This window comes from Bombus fervidus, chromosome 6 (genome assembly GCF_041682495.2).
Source record: "Bombus fervidus isolate BK054 chromosome 6, iyBomFerv1, whole genome shotgun sequence".
Taxonomy (NCBI): domain Eukaryota; kingdom Metazoa; phylum Arthropoda; class Insecta; order Hymenoptera; family Apidae; genus Bombus; species Bombus fervidus.
Genome location: NC_091522.1, coordinates 8,855,151 through 8,872,745, shown reverse-complemented (window position 1 = coordinate 8,872,745; position 17,595 = coordinate 8,855,151). Strand labels below are relative to the sequence as shown.

General features: G+C 37.6%; 1 protein-coding gene across 5 annotated transcripts in view; it reads left to right on the top strand.

Moving 5' to 3' along the window:
• Dpr12 (defective proboscis extension response 12) overlaps nt 1-17,595 on the top strand; it is a 111,661-nt gene that overhangs the window by 47,707 nt on the left and 46,359 nt on the right. Inside the window, exon 1 of one of the 5 annotated variants that reach the window (XM_072006064.1) lies at nt 2,791-2,810. The exons of the other annotated variants lie outside the window; for them this stretch is intronic. The gene's annotated coding sequence lies outside the window, so the exon portion shown is untranslated. Of the gene's footprint in view, nt 1-2,790; nt 2,811-17,595 lie in introns of those variants that run through there. 5 annotated transcript variants of the gene reach the window in all.

Here is a 17,595-nt window from a genome sequence, read left to right as displayed (position 1 = left end):
CTATATCAAAAAATTCAAAAGAACTTTATAATGAATAAGTCGGTAAGTTGTTTAACCAAACAGTCCTTTTCACTGAACCTTTTCTTGAAATCTCTTTAATTTAATACACGTCGATTACGCGTGTTCTATCGAACCTCTTTTGTCGAGTCTTTTTTTTAAGAGAAACGTACACAAGTAACATATCGCACTTTAATAATTTCTGTAATTTCCCGCTAACGCGCCTGTTGTGGCGAACGTGTCGCCAGCAATAAGCACCTCGTTGACGCCAGAACACGTAATGGTACAGTCGCGTTCTCGTATCATCAGAGAACAATGCTTGTTTACTTGTATACGTGGCTAATCTAATAGTTGGTCTTATCGCCGCTCATTTAAATTTGCATTAATCCCTTTCTCGTTTCCATTCTTCCAGACAATATAAATTAAACTTCTTTGTTGTCCTGTTTTTTCGTTGCTTCTCTTCCACCGTATCTATGTATCCCTTTTCAACGAGAAAATCGCCTAACGCACGAAACTACGATTTGCAAACAGTAAACGTTGATTCCTTTGTTGGACGTCGTTCCATTGTTCCATTGAATCGCCGCTAATCACGGGTGCATTACAAAATTGCGTTGATTAATAATTAACGATGATTTCGCTCCGCACGTAATCGAGTTTCTCCAAATAATATAGATTCGTTTCCGTTCGTCCAGCAATCCATCGTTACGAGCGTAATTAAAAGCATGGAAACGGTGCGATCAAGCGTTCCCTTTATCATTATAATTTCTCTTAATTCCATTTTAACAATCTTTCGCTCGTCGATCGATGGCCAATGGATACTCTAGCCGATGTTTGAACACGCTCACGATGATCGGGGCAAACATGTAAAAAGCTGTGTGCCAGGGTAAAGAGATATAGTTGGTATATCACTCTTGTCTCTATAATTAATTCAAAAGAACGACTGCCGTGTGGCAGTTATTTACTGGTTCACGAAAATATTTGACCACTTATCCTAGAAAATTTACATGTTTATACTGTATGTTATATATAAGACATTTAGAAATTTCAATCGCATTATAACGATGTCTCATTATAGTTTCCACTGTCTTGATTATATCGGTTAAATTTGTAACAAGTCTAGCTATATATATAATGAGTAAATGTCAGAACGTTCGCATTCTATTTTTGTTATTTTATGATCGTTACGAAAGAATTTAGTACGTACAATTCTTATTATAACATAAAAAGTTATAGAAGATGAAATATAGAATTTTGTACGGGTTACATGTACAATCCTGTTCCCACCTGCTGATACGAAAGACAATACGTGCAACTGTTTATCTGTAATTAGCCTAATGGCCGTGGCCGTGTCGTTTCGAAAGGATGATAGCGATAGTCCTCGAACTAAACCTGCGCTTCTCTGTGCTCGCCGTCTAAGCGATACCAGTGCGAAGATAAGAGCATCGATAGACCGTGTACGATGCACAAACTGCCAGCGATGCTCGAGATTCCTGTCAACGGTGATTCATTTCGTCTAACGTGAGAACATCGATTTCTCTAATGCCTTCCCGACGTATATTTGTTAGAAGCAGCGCGAGCTAAGACTTGGCGTTAATTACTCGAAATAATCGCTTTAGAAGATGGCGTGTTATCAAGCGTTGAAAAAATGTCACAACGTAAGAAAAACTTAGGTTTACTTACTCAAACGTCGAAGAATATGAGGAGAATTCTTGGTTAGAGAGCGGATTATTTGCGTTTAATCTAGGCTGGGATTTTCTTGAATCTCCTCTGTGATTACGCTCTTGTTCTTTGCTGGCCGTTGCAAAAGATAGATTGTAAAAGAAAGAGAAGGATAAAGATTGGAAGTAACGATTGCGGTAATTACGTTCCAATTGTTCGATGTAACTTTGTGAATGTCTGTATAGGGTTTCAAAATGGTTGAGTTGATATCGTGTAAACAAAAATGAAAAGAAAGAACAAAATTTTCTCGTTCAGAGCTTTGTTTCCGAGAGAATCGAGTCTGAAAATTCGTCGAGCACACACACACTCGAATAACTTTCGGTCGAACGCGTTCAGCGTGGCTGTCAATATCTGGATTTTCTCGAAAATGAAACCTCAAAGGAAAAAAATTTTATTCTACATTCTCGACTTGTTTTTACTTTTAGAATAACCTGCTGTTACAATAATAAGTCTTATTCAGTCAGGAGTTGACCAAGTGAACGTATACTCGGCTCTTCAAACTCAATTTTATTGAAAACAAGGCCTCAAGCGAAAGAGTTTTGTTCCTTTTATTTATATTTGTTTTTGCATATAGAATTCATCCATCCTGAAACACCATACAGTATAGAAGGCAAATATCTGAAAAAGTAATAAATCTAAAAGTGTGTGAACTGTAATTTTTAAAGATTTTTATATGAAAATTTATATTTCCCTGTCGTATCGAATATAAATTGAAAAAAAAAGGGAGAAAATAATGTAAGGACGAGAAACGTAAAAATATAGGCGAGTTTCGTTCCTAACGTGATTCACAAGAAACGACCAAACTCTTTGGCCCTTGCTACACAACATAAACACATTTCATCTATCCTTGAAAGGTCTTAGCCAGTATTCCGTTGCTTGGCGTTCAGACGATAGCCATATTGGTATTCCTTTCCAGAGCGTGCTTCGAACACCTGAGTACAAAGCAGCCACTTTGCAATAGTTCAACCCTGACGCCCGTACATTTCTCCGGCTACCATTGCGCATACTTTGTGTTTTAGCTTGGATTCACACAGTGCCGCGAGTTGCTTGCAACACCCTTACAGAGCAAAAAACAAACTCCCAGATCCACATAGGTACTTTAATAAATGTACTTTTATTCGTTCGAAGCATTTCAAACATATCCTGTAGCGTAACTGTATTATTATTGTTAAATCGCTGCAGATGAAATTTTGTTTTTTTTTTTTCTTTTTAAGAAAATTTTAAGCCATTACGTTATTTAGGTTGGCAATCTTCCGAACTTGATAGATTTTTGATTTAAGGGTTACCTTTTTACCTGTCATTTTATTTCTCTCGGTAATAAATTATATCATTTTAAAATGTGCAAAGACTAAAACAATTTTAATGGAAATTGATTTTTCTTCGTTAATTTAAAAATCCATGATTATAGAAGCTTTTGATTAAGGCTGACCTAATTAATAAGTTTTAGCACATTGTTTCTTTAAAACATCGTATACTTAGTAAAAATAATTTCTATATCATTCAATATGCTTCCCCGACAAAAATCCTTAGCGAGCTTTAGCAAAGCTTAACTAACCTATTAAGAACGATGCAATAAAGTACTACATGAAAGCTACGTAGAAATCTATTTAAAAACAGAGGAGAGAAAGATGTTAGGAAAATACATTGTACTGACTTTCATAACCGCAGCGTTAAGCACCAAGTACCATAAATTGACTGAGAAAAACGGAATTGCCAATAAAACGTTGGGTTATTAGAAAGTTCCTAGTGGATGAACTAGGATCTCGACTAAACGGTATAACGCAAATAATAAAATGTCTATCTGCATATCTGCAATAACATCGATATTATATTCCTTAGAGATTTCCTTGCAGCTTTCCGTTCACTCAAAAGAGCACTTGTATCGTTGACCTGAAACAGCGCAGAGTTCGCGTGGCCCGTTGCGTGAAATCAATACCGCAGGCGCACGCAAGTGTTTGCCTCTTCTCTTTTTTCTCTTTTTCCCTACCCTTGCCTTGGATTCTCCGCGATTTTCAACCACTTTGCTTCCAGTTACGCCGTCCGTATAACCCACGAATACCATTAAATTAAATACACGGGAGTTCAGTGGTGGCACGGTCATTACTGCCGGTTCGATTGATCGCCGAGAATCACAATAAATGGAAAGAGGATAAAGGGGGTATTGTGCCCTTCCTTTTGACTCCGCGTCAAATGACTACAATTCGGCGGATCAATTTGCGTAATTGAATTTACCTTACGCTTTTCAAAATGATTCCAAACGCCGATGTAGTTATTATTGTGCATTTTAAGTATGCTGGATCGATTTTACTCTTCAGAATTCGCGTTTGATGTTTCCTTGATAATATAATAACTCGCGCCCGACTTTTACGTAGGCTCGTACAATAAGTAATATCGATATAATCTTCTATTTATAACCGGTATAATTTCTAATGTTCGTGTATATTATTGTAGCAACACGAAACGAGTAACCGTGTCGAAAATTGCTGACGGTTGATGACAGCTTGTTTGATAATTTAGAATAAATTTTTATTAGCTCTTTCGTTTCCCGATTAGAATTTTCAACACTTGCCTACACTTTGTATGATAGTTTCTCGATCGTGACTACTTTACTGATTTTAATACAAAGACCAGACTATCTCGATGGGGCTATGTAATCTCTAATTAGTAGATTGCGGTATTCTCGTATTTATGGGAAATTAAATTTTTACAACTGCATGTGAGATAAATGCGAGATTTACGAGCGACGCACTTTTAATAATTAAAACAATGTGTTTTAATATTTAAGATTTCTCTATCAGATTACTATCGTTTGACTTTATCAACGGTTCTCCGAAATTAAAGATTTTATCGGTTGCGCCACTTTTCCTCCGTGAATTCCTCGTACAAAATTCCTTATAAATTGTCTCTGTTGCTTTATTAAACCAACAAATAACGTACGATATCGTTAATTTAAAGCAACGAGCGAACTTCGATTATTTCTTCGAATTAAATGGAATTTCACTATATCCAGAGTATTCGCCACAGAAACCACCGAAACTATTTTCTCAACCACCCTATCGCACGTTTACAATTTACGAAGAAGACAAGGAACAGTATAACAACCCGAATATACCGTATGCAAGCGAGTTTAACTAATTCATTAGGTTTCACCGTGGAAGGATTCGAAATCCGGGGCCATCGGCAATTGCGGACGAAACTTGCCCTGGGATTTTCACGGAGAAACATCGGTCACGGTGTCTGTAAACAGACCAGAACACACAGAACCGGGAGGAAGTGGGATAGATAGATAGATATAGAAGGCGACAGAGAACAAGGGAAACTTGCAGTGGACTAGCTGCGAAAATACTCGGATTTATCCAACGGCCAGAGCATATCAAACTGTAAAGCAAACTCCTTTGTGTCTTCGTATAATCGCGAAACTTTCGTTTCAATGGACCCGCTGAAAAACGCAGCCGAACGATCTATATCTGCGTGGCAGATATCGTCCCTTTTTTTTCGCCTGAATTTTTACAATCCGATATATGTTACGCTCAAAATCGACCCGCCCTTCTCTTTTATTTTCGCTCTTTCTCCCTGTACGTCGGTGGTCCAAATCTACATCGCGGAAGCAAACTCACGGCAGAAGCAAAGTCAGAATGATTCTATGACTCGAAACAAGACGAAAATCGTGGATAACAGAGTTACGTTGGAGGCTTCGTTTTCGAGGAAATCAAGTTTCGAAGGCTGTCAAGTATACGTGTGTATAATTTGCGTCAAGACAGAAAGTAAACAATTGAGAGAAATTTATCCTGCGTGCGAAAATAAGTGGAGAACGTAGAACGAAATTTGTTCGTTTAAAGCCTGGTTTTAGGGAAATAAAATTTGCACGTGTTTAGTCAAGAATTAGTCCGGTACGCGCGTACTCGACAAATTTTCAAATTCAATTTTCTCGAAAGCGAGACTTCAAGCGACACAAATTTTGTTCCACATTTCCGACGTTGTGTGTTTCCGCCGCTAGAATAACCGCCAGTTATCCATTCCTGTTCAGCTGAGAATTAGTCAAATACGTATATGTTAACTCACGAAAGTATTTTTACATTTACCATATAGAACCTTTACATTATACAACATTTTCAACTTTCATTAACACTGAAACTTAAAATGTATACGCAAGTTATACGATTATTACATTGAACGTATGTTTAGTAAAAAAAATGTAGTACACAACACGAATAGTTAAAGGTATTCCCACAGAATGTTGAGATATATTAATATAACGAACGATTAAACCTTAAGCTTAGATATTTTGATGACTTCCGCGAAATGTATACTTGCACTGAATATCTTGTAACTTCAGCGTTGTTTCGAACTTTGCCAACGTAATCAATAATCGCGATAGTCGGATCTCATTACGGTGCTAATGAAATTTCGAACTGTTTCGTACAACATACATGACATATTCGTAAAGGTCTGACCACAAGTGTACAAGTACTTTCTTAAACCACTGCGTTTCATTATTTATCCATCATGGATTTTTATCCAATCTGAACAGAATGCATATTAAAATATAAAAAAATATGTAGAATACCCAAAGTAATTATATCCTCGAAAATATGAATTATTATGAAAATATTAAATATGAAAATATTAATTCTCGTATTGGAATATAGATCGCTTTATACGTATTCGTAATCGAATTTTGTCAAATTTCAATATCCTTGTAACTAAAATAACTCTGCTATGAATTTAGAAGCACGATGTACACGCAGACCGAAAGTATCGTAGAACGAACGGTGACCCCGGAACCTAGCTTTCTCGATGTCATAATTCACCTGCACTTTTACCGGCTGGACGATACCAGTCGAAAAAGTTGCACACCTGCGCTTGGCACCGCAACAATACATCCTCGATGCACACAGGTTCTCTTGTGTTCGCGAGCGTTGGTGACACTGTCGGCGAGCTGGTCGCGTGTGACTTTGGGGACGTGTGTGTTTGGCGTGCCACAAAGGAAATATTGTCTACGTGGCAAACGCAGGTGTGTCCGAGCCTTCGCCGCCAGGCAATACACCTCGACGTTGCGCCGCGATCGCGATGTTTGATCGATCCTGACCATTGAAAACGAAAGAGTCGCGTGACATCAAGCGTCTGGCGTGACGTTGCGACCGACCGACGAACCACCCGATATTAACGCGACTGTTGAGCCTGTATGCTCCGGATGTTTAATCGGGAAACTGGCTACGATCGTCCGACGATCCGACTAAAATAACCAAGGAACAAATATTTCGATTTCTGAAAGACGGTCATTTAGGATGAGAAAATAAGGATGTTCAGTCGATAGAGGAAGGCATTGTAAAAATAGCGTTATATTTTTCCTGTATGTTTATTTTCGTCGTTGCATTTTAATTGTCGTTAGACTGCGGGTGTTTATGCAAATTTATATTTTCATCAAGATAATTAGAGAAATAGAAGATACACGAAGATGTGTATCATCGATATAGAAAAATGGAATGGTGTTAATAAAGAGAATAAAGCAATAAGTATCAGAACAAATGCTATAATCTGCGTATTTTACATATATATTTTTACGTGTCGTGTAATACATTCGCCGTGGTTTTGCATATTTGAATTTATTTAAATGCATAAACATCCGCAATGTAATTACAATTACAATCGACCGAATATATCAACTATATATTCAGCTGTAGACTGTAGGTAAATAGCTATTACATTATAGACTTAGCATTGAAACTAACAAAACCAGTCAGAATGACTAGTAGCAAATTTGTTGTTTTTATAATTAAATATTGAAAACATGCAAACGTTATTGGTAATATTAATGTTTTCTCTTATTGAGGCAGAAATACCATTTCATATATTTATTTATTTTCATTATATTTCAACAATTCTAATTAAATATATAAATGATACATTTACACACACGCTATGGAAATCGCTAGTTCTAGCGTTAACGCGAAATAAACGCGTAACAAGAATCTAACGTGGTCTTCCAAGGAACCGCCGCTATTATCGCAGACTATCGAACCGTCGACGTTCCGGATGTTTAATCGGGAAACCGGTCACAACCGTCAGACGATCTAACGGGTAACAAGAATAACTAGGAAACAATTCAGACGTACAGACTATGTTCCGGAAGACGATCGTTTGAGCTAGGAAAGTAAGAATACAGTAGATTCCATTGTGGGTTGATCGGTAAAAGCTGGAAGCCAGTTGGACCTGGCGCATTCGCCAATTGGAAGTTGAAGCGTAGGAGAATCGAGTAATTCGAGGACTTCAAGTTCAGTGTCAATATTCTGTAGAAGTTAAAAGTCGAAAAGGTTAATTCTAAGTCTGGAGATGGATGTTCGTATGCTTGCCTCCGTAGGAAAGCTAAGTGCTGGGAAAAATACAGATTGGAAGTACATAGCCCGGGAAAGTTTTAGTTGATCGAGTGAATTTTTGATACGTTTCACGCAAACTCCAAGCAGAAAATTATTTTTCCATCCTTTGATCACTCATTGAAAACGACTAGGTGAATTCTACATTTTATCGTCTTTTATATAGTTTATGGGAACTTGAAATATAAGTAGTTTTAGCATTAATTTGGAAAAATATTTTACCATTCTGTAATTGTTCGCTGAAAATGAGCACAAGAATAGTACATGTTTTCTGTAAATCTTTTCTACAACGCATGCAAATTTGAAGTAGAGAACTTCATCGGCTTTAGAAAGAATTTTTATCATTTTTTAATCTTTTACCGAAGAAACTTTTTTTTCAGTCTCGAATTCGAAATAGGGAACATTATTAACTTCAAAAAGTATTTTGTCATCTTCTAATCTCTCGATGAAAATGGATAGAGTAATTTACTTTGAATTCCTTTTTGTACAATCGACGCGATCTTGCAATAGAAAACATTATTAATTTCAGAAAGTATTCTAACATCTTGCAGTCGATTACCAAAGACAATTAGAAGAACTCTACTTCTTTTGTTTTTAATTTCAATTAAACTTGCATTTTCTTGCACATCTGTGATTAAATTATAAAACGTCGGAATAAAAAATATATTAATAGAAACAGATAGCATTGTTGGGTTGATGCGAAGCGAGTGATAAAATATGACGACTGTACGGATAAAGGTACTTCTTCTCGTGCACTTAACAAGCTTCTTCGATTCCAAAGAGAGAATTTGTCTGACGTTACTCCTGGCAACCGGAGCGCTATTCAATAACGCACAAATTCGATATCGTTAGGCGTTTAGTTGATAAACGGGAAAATTTATACGCTAGAGAGCAGGCAACGTTACGTGGAAATAGGGAAATGGTATAGTTTCCGGTTTTGAATGCACTCAACTGGAAAAACGGTATCGCGCGTTACGCGTTGCATTTTTCAACTTGTCAAATAATTCTGCTTTAGCTTTTTTTAATGCGTGTCACTGCGAAACCGAAGCCGTCCATATTTCAACGTTATCAAATACTAGCGCGTGTTGCACCTTTCGAATCCTCGAGTAATCCAATTTTGAGGTTTTTCGCGAATGCTAACTGTTATTGAACTGACATTTCGCTTACTGATAAACTGATGGTCTCGTGAATAAAAATCTTTCTTCCCTTTTTCTCTCGGACAATGGAAAATCTAATTTCTATTTCGTCCTTTTGATGATACGATCGTCGATATGCGTTAGAAGTAAATCTCGTTCTTCGCCGGTGAATACACGCGACCGTACAACCACATTCATCGGTATTATCCAACATAAAACCTGATAATTGGCTCGGAACATCAAGCAAAAGATGAATCGATCAAAATTTTATATTCGTGCAAGATAACGATTCAAAGTACGGGGATAACGATTCAAACAACGTAACGAAATCAGTAACGAATGACGTAACGAATCGATAAATCGAGTACAGAGATTTGTGAAAGTTATTCGCAGTAGTTGACTATTGTACGTTGGTATTCGGAAATCCTCGGTTTAAATCACTGGCTGTGAAAATTCTAAACGAATTCAAGAGAGTCTGCTAAAAATTTCAACCTAACTCATAGGAACATTGAAAAAAACGTACGAAGTTAAAAAATGACATATGAAATAAGGAAGATAACACGAATATTAAAATTTATCGCTGATAGAGGAAGGAAAATGTAAATGAGCTGTATCTTTCGTGAAATTAGAAAATTGAATGTTCGCTTTCAGTTTACTAGATTTATGTATGTCATAAATTGTACCTCCATCGTTCGTAATAAGCTTTTGTTAATTTCTTATTTCTTCACAGTGTCTGTAAAGAAAGAGAAATGTAAGTATTCAGACTACGAACATAAGGTACTGCTACTTGATGCGCGGCCCCAAAAGCAATCCATTGAAAACCAAAAGGATCGAAAGTAATACTTTACCGCCTTCATTCTTAAAATGCATCCGAGGAATTGAAAAACCTCGCAATATGATACGATCATCTTATCCTATCGTACACATAGCTAACCTTTTTCGGATATGATTCAGGTTATAAAGCTGGTTTACGACATACTAAGTTCGCTAATATATTCCTGCATATTGCGCTTTTCAAACACTCGGTTGGCTCAACTTCGGTACATTAGCATGCTCGATTAATCCAGCTGTCCTCCCTAGAGAGAGAAAGAGAGAAAGAGAGAGAGAGAGAGAGAGAGAGGAAGCACGAGAGGTTGCAGCATAATCCAAAATGATCTTCGTTTACTTACACCGGAAGTTTATATAGAAAATTTATCATAGAATTTCCAGGCCGGTCTTTTACGCCTCCGCCCTATTATTGGATCTTCATTTTTATTCTCAAAAGCTGCGCTGAATATTCAACGTTTCTGTATGCATAATACCGAATAAATGAAAATCATTCTCACTCGGTCGGACTGAAAATGAGGCAACGTATTTTCCCCCACAAAAAATACTCAGCTACCAAACAAAAAGAGAAACATCCGCTCGTATACGCAGCTAGAAACGAAACAAAGGCGCGAGATGAGTAATTTTCTTCCGTATTTTCCATTTAATTGGATGAAATTAATATGACGAATGCTTAATTACGCATGGCGAGAGATCGGCGCTGTATCTTTGCCTCGTAATCAGAGCGAGATTACGGGAATGCTCGATATGCTAATGAGACGATAACCTCAAAGTGCGGAATCGTTGGTACAGCCAACGAGTTCCCTTCTATCAGACACCGATACGTCGCCTAGCAAACAGCAATTCACTAATGTCCGAACAATGTGTACGATGTGCATAGGATAATTCGTGGAACGGGATACGGCGAGCGCAGGCAGATTTGGTAATGGCATCAATCACTTGTTATAACCAATCAGCCGTACGGTTTCGTTATCCTAAGCTCCGTTCTCTATCCCCTTGTTTTCGCTGAATCGCGTTTAATATGAGAACGCAGGGTGTTTCGACACGGTTCGTGGTATCCTTATCCAGGAAATTACATCGAAATACGAGAATACCAATCCTAGCGAAGAAAATCCGTGTACCGCTTTTGCTTCCGTTCTTTCTACGATCCAACCTTCCACGATTCAACCTTCCATCCCCGCGTAGACCGTCATTTCCGCGAGCCGAGCGCAATTTCAAGCCCTGCGCGCGGCGTTCCGCGCCCGAGACTTGTTTGTTTTGCTGTGTTTCGAGCGTTTGTCGCATCTTGGCGGATCCATTCCCATGGACCTGGCTGGTGCCCATTATTTGCGACGCCACGCTCGCTTCCACTTTTGTCAACTTAACGGCCACTAAATTTATCCTGGCCGAGAACGCAGCAAACTTCGCGGTTTGCAGCAATCGCGCGCCGCTTGCCCGGCGGATTCCTCGGTATCAGACGAAGAGATAATCGTTTTCGCGAACTAAGATATTAAATTTCTTCTTACTGGAACGGTTTTTAGAAATAGGTTAGTGGACTGCGGTTAAAGGAGAGGGATAACGAGATCGAGCAAGTGAATTTAGATGGGACGGTGGATCGGCGTGAGCGGTTTTTCGGGATACACTTTTCGCCGATGGTCTCGAGCGAAGATCTTCTTTGAACAGGTTCAGTTAGCTTAGCAGGTTGAAGAAACTGGTGCAGAATATCGTTCTTTGAACGAGTAGTTAGACGATAGGTGGAAAAAGAGCGCGCTGGGAAGAAACTAATTACGAGGAAACAGGGTCGAAAGAATACTTAATTAAAACGTTCTATTTGCTATTTTGAAGCTGTAGAAAGCTGAAGTTTTGTCATTTTCTTTCTGCCATTTTCGTTCTTCTTTGTTCGATTTGAAATATTATTCGCGGCTGTTGTGCGAGTTCGTGCTTTTACCGAAATCCGTAATGAAATTAAATTTAAATGGAGATTTATTTTGTTTATTAATTATTAGAGTCAGCATTTGCGTTGAATTGGCATTTTATACATTCTGAATGGTTGTGTACTTTCAAATTTCCCATAAATGCATAAACATCCGCAGCTTAAATATAAATTTACTTCAACAGTTAAAAACACGGAGATCTTCAAATATCTCAACATGTTACGAAAGATGGAAAAATAATAGATGGATTTTAACGAAAGAGAACAATATTGAGGAAGCTGAAATACCATGCTTTGAACATAAATTGAATTTGATAGATGGGAGAAATAGAAAGACGAATGGAAGAAACTAATTACATATAAGAAAGCAGAATGAAACCATAGAAAATGATATCGTCTAAATGTTTGAGAATCACTGTTTGTGCAATTTTTATGAATAACAGAGTACACGCGTTTTGATATTTAGTTTCATGTAAAATACACGTAACAAAATCATGATACTGTGATACCATGCGAAATAAAAACTACGATTCACACAGTTTTTACCTGCAACCGTCCTTTTTTTTTTTTTTTTTTTTACCATTGCTTTTTCCGTTCAAAAATAACACTAACACGTTTAGTAATATTTTATTTGTAGTAATAAAACTACAAAATGTTGCGATATAAAAACATAAAAAGAAACCTTCTTCCTAACGACATTTATAACGGTAATAATAACGTAACGAAGATATAAAGAATAATACAAGATTTTTTTATCCAATAATTTTTTGATCCGCATAATACATTTATCTAATAAAGTTTCATAAAGCCATTATTATATTTCAAAATTTTACATTTCTTTTTACAATTCTTTTCTACAAATTACTCCTTATTTTTATGGTTATTTCTTTCCCTTCTTCTGTAACAACGTGATCGCGATTTATAATAGAAATAAAATAAATAATATTGTAATAAATTACACATTATTAAGTACGAATTTCTTCTTCGGAATTCTCGAAATTTGCGTCAAATACCAGTGACCTGATAATCCATTTACGTAAAACTGACACGTAACATTTCAATTATTTCAAACCCGTTAAATCTGTGTAAAAGATCTTATTCGTTAATAGTCGTAGCTCACGATTTATAAAAGTTCACTAGTAATTATTCTTAAACATCGTATTTTGAAAATTGAAAAAACGCGTAAAAATCGAACTCGAGAATTGAACATTGATTTGATGGATAGAGGAGCTACCGAACGACTTGTTTATCTTCATTCAGCCAGGAAATTTCCAGGATTGATGTAGAGAATTAATGACGTGGGCCACAAGGATGATTCAAAACTGAGCAGCGCGATCAGATTAACAAAATTTCGGAAGCATTCGCATGTCTCTGATGGTTCGACGTGTATATGGGAATTAACACGCGTTCATTGAATTATTCAGTAGCCCACTTCGACGCCTGGAATCCTACTGGAAAGCAAGTGGTTGGTTGCAGTCTCCGACTTTTTAATCACGTCGGACCGTTCGGAATGCGATACGAAACCGGATGCCTTTCGTATACCGACGATGCAAATTATAAGCCGCACGAATACATTCCATAAAATAATATTTACAATTACTATTTCGATCAGTATATACAACAAAATTTATTCCCTATCTTGATCTTCTGATTTAACGAAAATTTCATCTATTCGACTTTTAATCCTTTAATGAGTTACTGAGACACATTTGTGTTCTGAATTCAGAGTTTAAACTCTTTTTTTCTATTTAAACGATACTTCGCGGCTAAAATGGAGCATTTTAATATAAAATGGCTAAAGATAGAAAGACCTGTTAGGTTCAAAGATATAGTTAATGAAGTTTCATAGAAGATGAAAGCTATAACTGTTGAGTGAAGCGGTATTTTAATCTTATAACGAGGAATATTTTTGAAATTACGAAGAAGCCGGAAGAATATACGTGTGGCCTGAAAATGAAATAAAGAATAATTTTAATAACACGAATCAAGAAATTCATTTATAACAGTTATTGCTTTCCAATTCGCTTGTCAAAACCAAAAATTGTAATCGACTGCAAACCGTTCCTTATGAATAGTACAAAATTCGGTTATTTTAAACGAAGTATGTTACATACATAAATTCACTAGATTGTAAAAAAGTATTTAATTTTTCGACTGTGAAGAAGATTTAATTACGACATACGTTTCTGCTCAAAGGAACTAGTTACAGACTTCATTAAACGCACATGTGCATTCGCTCTATATGTTGGTACAAAAAAATGCAAGCATATTTCTGACAGGATACGTAATTTTATTATGGTATAGATAAATTTGATTATTTGTTGATTCATAAAAAAATGATAACATGATATTCCTTTTGGTATCCATTAGTCTATCGTTGCTTTATACGTTTTACCAACGCTCATGCATCGCTACTATAAATCGACAATAGCGTGTAAATACTCAAAATTGGTAGTGTAGATGCGCAAAGTGTTAAAAGGGATCAATTCAATCTTCCAAGTTATTAAAACGAATAAAAACATAAACTCACGAGATATGTATCGTAACGACATCGACTTCTGTATCATCGAAACAGCAAATGATCCGATTGTTTGCACACGACGTACACGAAAGTCGAGGGACGAATACTTCCTTTCTGGTGATTTATTCTCGAATGGGGGCACGAAACAAAATTGGGAAAGTGGATTTTATTAACGACCGTTGGTACATGAATACCCTGCTGCGAGATACATCATATCGAGCAATGATCGTTCAATCGTTTATCAAACCGTAGGCCGCGGAAGCGTTCGGAAACCGTATTAGGGGGTGGAGATTCGAGTCGAGTGTAGGAAACACCGCGTCCAACGTTAATACAATTCACAATAGCCTGGAACGATCGGTGGATCGGAAGAGAGAATCGTTTAATTCGTTAAATATTTAAAGGGCGACTGAACGTAACGCGTTTCCCCGCCATCGACCAATGACAGGAGTTGCATTTTTTATGAACGCGGTGAACGCTAATAATTACAGACTGGATAATTACAACGATCGAATAACGATTCCAGCCAAACGAAAAACACAACGATCAATGGAAACGACTCCGTTACATCGAGCACGCCGCAAATGAACTATAATCGGGCAAAAGCTCGCGGACTCACCCTCTATCGCCCCGTCGAAACAGCCGGCCAGCTCTACGATGACACGCGTTTTAACGACCGAATTCAACCGTTTCATCGTCGAGATTAATACAAACTGCACGAAGCAATTTCGAGACGAAATTTTCCACTTGCCAGTTTCATCGTTTTCCACCGATAACAGGGCGAAATATTCCAACGAATCGAGAGAAACGGTAAAGAGAAAGACGGGGAGGGACGGGGGCAAGGGATGCTGAACATACATCCATCGTGCGATGCGTCGCCAAGCGAGCGAGAAACGGTCGTCGTTGCGAGCGAAACGTCGATCGCATTTTAATCTAGAGGGAAAATCGTACCGCTACAACCGAGAACCCCCGGGGTGTGTAACTAGTTTGCAGTACGCATTTGTTAAATCCAATCAGCTCCCGCGGTGCCAAGTGAACCGCGATTCGTTTCATTGGCGTCGAGAACGTGTAGCGTTCGTCCTCGTAGCGTTCCTCGGCTGTTGCCCTCTCGACCATACGGAACGAAAGATTCGAACTTCGTCCCTCTACCGCGCGCCTCTGTAAACCCTTATCCCCTTTGTCTTTATCCCCTCGTCGCTCGTCCTCGGTCTTTTTGTTTCGTGTTCCACGAAATCGTACAGGAAGCGGCCGGAGGTACGAGCGAAATATTGGATTAAGCAGATAAAGGTAGCACGAACCGCAATAAGTCCTCCGGAGCGTGTGCACGCGAGGGATGAGGTGGGGAACAATGAAACGCGATACGGGGGGTGAGATAAGAATGAAATTGCGTTATGGCCGGTCGAGCCGTGGTTTTCGATTCGATGCGTTTTATCACTTCCACGCTGGACACCCTGCTACAATTTGTCCTGACTACGATGGCCCCGAGACTGGCATCGCACTGCGTACAAAAGGTGCTGCATCCTCAAACTGTCAGACAAAAAGCTTGCTTTTTCTTTCTTTCGTTCGTGTCGAAATTCGAGTCGAGGTGACTGAAACGAGTACGATTGCTACTTGATACTTGATACACCATCTATTTCGGGAAAGAATGGTTCCAGATTTCTACATGTACGAATGGATTTACCGAGACGGTGACGCGACTAGGAAAATACATTTTTTTTTCTCCTTTTTTTGGAAAATACGTCGGAAATAGAAAATTATTGTATGGCTATTTGGGAATTAAAAAATTGCTTTTCCCACAGAACATAGATGATATTCTTTGAATAGCTTAGGTCTTAGACTTTTATATAGGATGAGACCGAATAATACGTAGCAGGGGTTACGATACGATTGCTTGTGAAAACGTAAGAAAAAAATATGGAATAAAATTTTGCCATCCTCGGTTTAGTTTTCGAGAAAATCGAGTTTGAAAATTTATCAGGTATATTTGAACGTAGCTAATTCCGAACTGTACAGAAATAAATAATCGATGGCGAGGTCGTTTTACGTGTGAAAATATATCGAAAATGTAGACTAAAAAGAATATTTTTACAAGACACTTTGTTTCCGAGAAAAAATAACTTCAGAATTTATCATACGCGTATATTAGGCCGATTCTTAACATGTCCATGCCCTATTTTCCTGAAAATGAAACATTAAACGAGAAAATTGTATTACTCGGCCGTATATGTATGTTGGACGTTTCGCATAAAAGTCTCACCAATTATATAGTAATCATTCTATCTCTCGATTATTGTATTAATTACCTTTGATATTCGTATTATTAAGTTATTAATTATATATTCAGATGAAACATCCTATTATGTGATACATATTTTTATTTGGAAATATTTTATTTTCGACCTGTTCAATTTTTAGACTCTAAATCAAATAAAAAAGATGAACATATTTTCCAAACATATTCTTCGAAATGAATCGTTACACGTTAGAGCTTATCCGAATTGTAAATAGAAGATTTCGAAAGATATTTGTTCGATCTTGAACATTTTGTATTCGTACGATTCCGCAAGATTTCATCCACGTCTTTAACGAAGAATGAAGTTTGCAATTTGATGCGTTTTCATCGGAATGGAAAAGCATGTCGTACGTCACCAATCGGTACGTTTATAAAGCGTTGCCTGGCAAACATATCCTTCTCTGGAGTACAATTGAAATTCTGTCGGTTCTAGTAGTGCAGATCAATAGATGACGATTCGTGTAAGCCAGTATCGTATATTGGTGTTGCTGCTTAAACGTACGTTATATGAAGGGGATATTCGTATTACCGATGTTATGTTATCGTGTAAGCCGATAACGTGCTGTGAAAATGGAAAAAATGAATACCCTATCACGGATCGAAGGTTCTGCAATTCCGTTCTTCTTATGGAGATTGATCGTCTCGGTGCACGGTATATTTCACCGAGATTGTTGTATCCCTCTTTTGTCCCACGTAATTCTCCGGAACGTACGTGATATTTCTCATTGTCCTCTTATCAATTATTTCCCAATGCGTTACCGTTTTTTTCGAAAATGACAAACATCGTAAAAAATAGAAAACAATAAAATTCGTAATCCAAA